Raw genomic sequence first — 6,748 nt, 5'->3', positions numbered from 1 at the left:
AGATCCTGCTGGAAAGAAAGTATTTGGAAAGTGGTACATTCTCCTACCCCCTTCCTCAAGTTCTCCAAACCAAGTGAAAATGTTCAGATGTTCTGTTATCCGGGGCTCCAGTTCATCCGATGGCGCCCGTTTGCCGGTGGGATTGGTATTTGTCAGCTACTCTTTATACCACCAGTATTACAGCTGAGCGATTAGCTCTTGCTGGAATACAGTGCTAAGGGCGATTCCTACAGCCGCCTGACTCAGTCCGTTAGGATTTGCAGCTCCTGGAGATCGCAAGTTATTCTAGAAACAAACCTTACTCAATCCAGTCCTGTTCGTGAAAAGGAGCTCAGTGATTAAACTGAAAAATTAATACACATTCTGTATAACATTTTTAAGGGATATGGAGCGGGGGTGGTGGAATGGGCCAGCAGTCCAGGGAGAGCTTGTAACTCCAGCACTATCCTTAACTCACTTGAAGGTACATGGTACAACCACACCCTATAGTGACTAGTCCAGTGGTTCTCAACCTGTGGGTTTCTAGCCTCTTGGGGGTCCCCTAAGACCATCGGAATGATGGTCTTTCATTATGATACTTTCATTATGGTTCATAACAATAGCAAAATAAATTACGAAGTAGCAATGAAGATAATTTTATGGTTGGGGGTCACCTCAACATGAGGAACTGTATCAAAGGGTCGCAGCATGCGGAAGGTTGAGAGCCACTGCTCTAATGTAGACCTCAGCTTCCTCACCTACAAAACAAGCGTTAGACTTGATGCTATTTCTCACACTGTCATTTCCCAACCTAAGGCTCAGTGAATCTACGAATGAAGTTTCTTCTAGAGGCTGGGACTGTAGGTTAGTGTCAGAGCGCCTGCCTAGACCGCGCCAGGACGCGGGTTCAACCTCTGGGGCCAGAAGAGGACACAGGGGACTTGACCTGAAGTCACTAAAAAAGTTGCTCTCTGGGTCCTGGTGGCGGGGATGGCCACGGAGCCCCAATGAGGCTAACTTATGGATACTCCTGGCCTTGTGGCATCATATCCTTTGTTTCTTCACTCTCACCAACCTTGGGGACCAAGGATCGCGTCTAAACTACAAAATCCTAGCCCTGGGAGATGATAGGGCGCCGGGCTTAGTCCTGCGCTTGCGCAGTGTGGTCCTAGGGCTAAGGTCCTGCAGCCCGTCGACCCTTCGCTGTTTATCAAATCCCGCGAGATCTCAAGCTGACAGACAGGCAGGGGGTGGGCCCACTATATCCGGGCACCGGAAGCTGGATGAAGCCCTTAGAAAAGGAGGAAGTTCCGAGCTGGGGTGACCTGTGGGCGTCCTCCTCGAGCTCCCGGCGACACCGGCGGTATAGCTTGGGACACTAGACTAGGGACTGCCCAATAACAGGTGCTCTCCGTTTTTAAAGAATTCTTAGGGTAAACAGCACGAAGTTTGGGCGCGATTGTGTTGACGGTGCTTCAGATTTGAACTTCTGTTGAGTACCTGCTGTGTACCACGCATAGGGGTATACTTAAGTCATGCTAAAAAGCCGACACGCATTTTTACCCTCTTGGTGCTGAGCGTCTAGGAAGTCGGTTTGAAATTCTGGGCAGATTACTAGTAACTTCTGTCACAGTGGTTAGTAATAGGAGCCATAGAGGAAGGTTGGGTTTCTGAGGCAGGGAAGAGCCATGTGGAAATTCTCACCCGAGGGCATAGATGTCAGAGGGAAGGTCAGCAGAGTCCTTTGTGGCAGAATGGTTGAACAAAATACGAATAAACACGAGGAGCGTTTTATTAAAAGGTATCGGGGGACAAGTTGTGCGACCTTGGACAAGTCATTCAACCTGTTTATAGCGTCTGTGAAAAGGGGAGGATGTTTGCAACTCCAGAGCCGAGGTGTCTGAGGAGGGAGTTGTATTTAAGCAAGTTAATCAATAACGTCTTTATTTTCTTCTGTCCTGGGAATTGACCCAAGATCATCTTTTCCCTTCCCCCATGCATGCTGGGCAAGTGGTTTTGACTACCGGGCTATATTGCCAGTCTGTTTTTCCTTTTTATTTTGGGACAGCTTCGCACTAATTTGCCCAGGCTGGCTTTGAATTCCCCGTCTGTAATCCATCTGCCCAATAACTGGGATTATAAATGTATGCTACCATGGCAGAGCATGTAAACTCACCCAGCTTTAGGGGCACCTGGAAACAGGAACTAAGCCATGATGACCTCTCCAAGGTCCCTCTTGGGTAGAAACGGAACACGTTCTCTGCCCTTGTGAGTTCTGTGAGCTTCCTTACAGTAGGCTGCCACACAGCTTAAGGTATATGTTTATGACTATCATTGAACCAGATCTTTTGGTAGTATTATTTTGGAATGGTAGCATCAATTAAAAACCCACTTTAACAGCAAACGGGATTTGCCGAGGTTTCCTCAGCTCTGCCTCGATTGTAATGCCTCCTATCCCATGGCCCTTCAGGTCTTGAATGTGACCTGTCTTATTTTAGATGAAAAACCTGTGGGTAAGTCAAGGATTTTGTTTCTGTGGTCCTGGGTTCCAATCTGGGGAGATGCTGAATGATTTGAGTGTTGATTGGTTTGTTGTCGAGAGCTAATGCAGTTGTCATTAATTAATCAGTTGTGTTTGGTACGTGGAGATTTCTGATTTCGAGCAGAAGTGGAGGGCTAGAATAGCATCCTTTTCAGGGTGAGAAGCAATGGTTAAGCAGACCTGGTGTATCCTATTCATTTCTTTCTGTGGTGCAGGGTTAGTAGAGTGCTTTGCCTGTGTTCAGAGATACTTCGCCACTGAGCCACATCCCAAGCCTTAGGTTTTTCTTTGTCCTTTTTGTACACACAGTCTCCCATGTAGTCTAGACTGGCCTTCAGCTGAGATCCTCATGCCTCAATACAGGCATATATCACCATGCTGGCTATATTATACTGTGTTACTTTTTTTGTTTTGTTTTGTTTTTTTTTGTTTTTTGAGACAAGGCCTCTCGTATCCCAGGCTGGCCTTGATTTTTGTTATGTAGCTGAGGCTGGCTTTGAACTCAGTCCTCTTGCCTCTACCTCCCAAGTGCTGGATACAGGTGGGAGGCATCACACACACTTGGCTCTGTTATGCATATTAAGAGAAATAAGGCATAAGGTTGAAAGTAGAGAATAAGAAACTTCACTGTATGTTGCCTAACACTGACTGTCAGCTTGACAGGATCGAAAATCACTCAGTAGACAAGCTTCAAGGCACACCTGTGAGGAATGGGCTTATTTTGAGTTAACTGAGGTGGAAGACTCCCCCAAGGTTGGGAGGTATGATTTCTTAGGTTTGGGTCCTGGACTGAATAAAAGGAAAAAGCCAGTTGAACGCCAGCATTCGTTCTGTTTCTTGACTGTGGGTGTGGTGTGACTGGCTGTCTCAAGCACCTGGTGTGACATCTCCATGACATCTGTACCCTTAAACTATGAACCAACATAACCCTGTGTCCCTTAAGTTGCTCTTGTTGGGGTATTTTATCACAGCAACAGGAAAAGAAACTCAGACGGTTTGGCAACAGTCTTGAAAACAGTATGGTTAATAACCACTCAAGGACAGTCTGACAACTGTAGCTGAATAGCTTTTTAATTTGTATGTGATTTCTATACATGGTGATTCCACAGAAAGTGTCTCTGGCTGGGTGTACTGAGATGTACTGGAGTCTGCACCCTGTAGGAGGGTGTGGCAAGGGGTGTGCTGGAACTCAGGAATTTGAGCACCCAACAGCCACATCTCAAAAAAAAAAAAAAAAAAAAAAAGTTCCCCACTGCACTAAAGGATGTGGGGACATAAGACATAACAGCACTGCCTTTAAAGATTCCCGCCCCCACACTGCCCCCATCCTGCCCCCTCTCCCCAGTTGGAAGCACTTGCCAGGGACTAGGTGCAATCTCTAATAGTTGGGGAAAGAGAAGCTGAATCTCTTTGATCCTATTAAATCTACCTATCATTTCCAAATACGAGAAGAAAATAGAAGAACAAGGCAGGTTACTCTGAGGAACCAGTCAGGACATTCTCCAGACAAGAGTGAAGAAACAAAACAAGGAGAGTCTCCAAATATGGTGTGTGAGCGTTGAGTTCCGGTCCTGGTCACGCGCTGTAAAAGCATCCGAAGGCATTCGGGCAGGTGACTTAGCACTGGATGTTGGAGGGTAAGGACTTACCTGTGCTGTTGATTCTGTTAATATCATTTATTACATAATTACTGTTAACTAGTATTTATGTTGCCAGAGAAACATAACTGAAGGGTTTTGAGGAAAATGGGATGGAAATGGGATTTGCTTTAAAGGAAGGCTGGTAAGTATTTTGCCCTGATGAGTTGTATCCTAAAGGGAAGAGTGAATTTGAGAGCAACTAGCCATTCCTGCCACAGTCCATGAGATTATCAGTATGTGTCCTAGAGAAACTAAAGGAGCAGGTGCTTCTGTATTCTTCATCCTGTCTTTCTAAACGTCTTACTGACCGTTACCTGCATTGGACATTTGGTTCATTTACCTCGTTGGGTTCCAGGTTTCAAGCCTAGGACCTCATACATACCAGACAAGTGCCCTACCTCTAGGCTGGAGCTCCAGTCTGAAACACATCTTATTTTAGACAATTTATTATATGCCTGCATGTTTGCTGGCATGTTTGTGACTCAAATGCATGTGGCCTTTGAAACTGGAGTTTTGAAACTGGTCCTTTGGAACTGGAGTTATAAATAGTGGAACAGCCATGTGGGTGGTAGGAACTGACCCATGTCCTATGCAAGAGCAGAAAGTGCTCTTAATAGCTGAGCCTTCTCTCCAGTCCATTCTTAATAATTGACTAAGAACAGAATTGGGAGCCAGGCAGTGGTGGCGCACGCCGTTAATCTCAGCGCTTGGGAGGCAGAGGCAGACGGATTTCTGAGTTCGAGGCCAGCCTGGTCTACAGAGTGAGTTCCAGGACAGCCAAGGCTATACAGAGAAATCCTGTCTCAAAAAACCAAAACCAAAAAAAAAAAAAAAAAAAAAAGAAAAAAAAAGAACAGAATTGGGGCTGGGTGTGGTGGTACAAGTCTTTAAACCCAGTACTCTTGAGGCAGAGGCAGGCAGGTCTCTGTGAGTTCAAGGCCAGCTTGGTCTACATAGTGAGTTCCAGGCCAGCCAGGCCTACATAATGAGACCCTGACTGAAAACAATAAGTAGTAAAGAGGAAAAGTGGAATCATTCTTCTGTAGCATTGAGTACCTGCCAGAGGGTGGGGTAGCAGGCTGCTTGTGACCTCAAAGCCCTTCTGTCTGAGGGGGTAGTGGTGAATTGGGAAGTGTGGGAGCCGTGCGGTCTGGTGAGAGCTGTGCCTCTCAATCCCACTCCCGTTGTCACCTGTGCTGTGGCCTTGGGCACACATCATACTCAATCCCTATGTAAAATGAAGTTACTTTAATAATGGATATGATTTTTCCACTTCTACTGGCGATTGGTTTCACAATCCTATGAATATCAATGGATATCAAAATCTGCAGATGTCCAAATTCCTTAAAATAAGATGGTCTATTAGTGTATCATCTGTACATCTTCGTGTAAATTTAAAGTCCTCTCTAGATTACTTACAGTATTCAACACAATATAAACAATGTAAATAGTTGTTACACTAAGTTGTTCAAAGAATAATGAAGTCTGTAGGTGTTGAGTACAGAGAATATCTCTTTTAATACTTCTGAAAATATTGACTGACTGAGATAGAGCCTTGCTTTGTAGTCCAGGCTGGCTTGATCACACTGGCCTCGTGGTTCAGACTCCTGAGTGCTGAGATCAGACATTACACTGACTTTTTTTTTTTTTTAAATACTTTCAATCCACTGTTGACTGTTTGGGTGCAGAGCTCAGGGGTATGGTACACTGACTGTGTTCAGGGGTATGGTACACTGATTGTGTTCATGTCTATAACTTTGTTGCAAGCAGTAGTAATGGAATCTTTGCAAAAGTTACTGTACATTAACCATATCTATAAAGACTAACTAAGCAAGTCACAAGTGAGCAGGAAAAATCAGCAAAGAAAAATCAGGAAAGCCTATTTGCCCATTAAAAATTAATTATCAGCTTACACATGCAGTATGGAAAATTTCTGTTTTTTCTTTCTTTTTTTTTTTTTTTTTTTTTTTTTTGGTTTCAGGGACTAGCAAGATGGCTCAGAGGTTAAGAGCACTGACTGCTCTTCCAAAGGTCCTGAGTTCAATTCCCAGCAACTACATGGTGGTTCACAATCACTTATAATAAGATCTGGTGTTCTCTTCTGGCCTGTAGTCATACATGTAGGCAGAATGCTGTATACATAATAAATAAATCAGACAGAGAGAGGGAGACTGTTTCTTTGTGTCACTCTGGCTGTCCTGCTAACCAGGCTGTCCTTGAACTCACAGATATCTGCCTGACTCTGCCTCCCCAGTGCTGGGATTAAAGGTGGCTTTTGGCTGTGCAGAGCCAGACAGCTTGGGTTTGAATTGGCTCCACCACTCGTTTAGTGCTTAAGCCCTCTCAGGTGCAGTTGCTTCATCCTTAAGATGGAGGCTGGTGAGATGGTTCTGCAGGTAGAGGTGGTACTGAAAGATCTGATGGCCTGTGTTCAGTCCCGCATCCCACAAGGTGATAGAAGAGAACCAGTTCCCTAGAGTTGACCTTTGACCTGCCCTGAGCATTGTGATGTATGCACACCAGTGAACATGAATGTGTATGCATGAGCACATAGATAGGGGCTAGGGGCTAGGGGCTAATACTGTTA

At 45.0% G+C, this 6,748-nt stretch overlaps 1 protein-coding gene across 4 annotated transcripts in view; it reads left to right on the top strand.

Annotated features, from left to right (window-relative positions):
* The first annotated feature begins 1,220 nt into the window (after positions 1 to 1,220).
* Positions 1,221 to 6,748, top strand: part of Ptgr2 (prostaglandin reductase 2) — a 30,735-nt gene continuing 25,207 nt past the window's right edge. For 2 of the 4 annotated variants that reach the window (XR_013106703.1, XM_076921690.1), the window contains exons 1-2: positions 1,221 to 1,383; positions 3,974 to 4,158. The gene's annotated coding sequence lies outside the window, so the exon portion shown is untranslated. Of the gene's footprint in view, positions 1,384 to 2,449; positions 2,493 to 3,973; positions 4,159 to 6,748 lie in introns of all 4 variants that reach the window. The other 2 variants (XR_013106705.1, XR_013106704.1) reach the window with 2 other exon arrangements.

Source organism: Arvicanthis niloticus, chromosome 23 (assembly GCF_011762505.2).
Source record: "Arvicanthis niloticus isolate mArvNil1 chromosome 23, mArvNil1.pat.X, whole genome shotgun sequence".
NCBI classification, from domain to species: Eukaryota; Metazoa; Chordata; class Mammalia; order Rodentia; family Muridae; genus Arvicanthis; species Arvicanthis niloticus.
The sequence above is the reverse complement of the archived record's forward strand: the minus strand, read 5'-3'. Positions and strand labels throughout refer to the sequence as shown.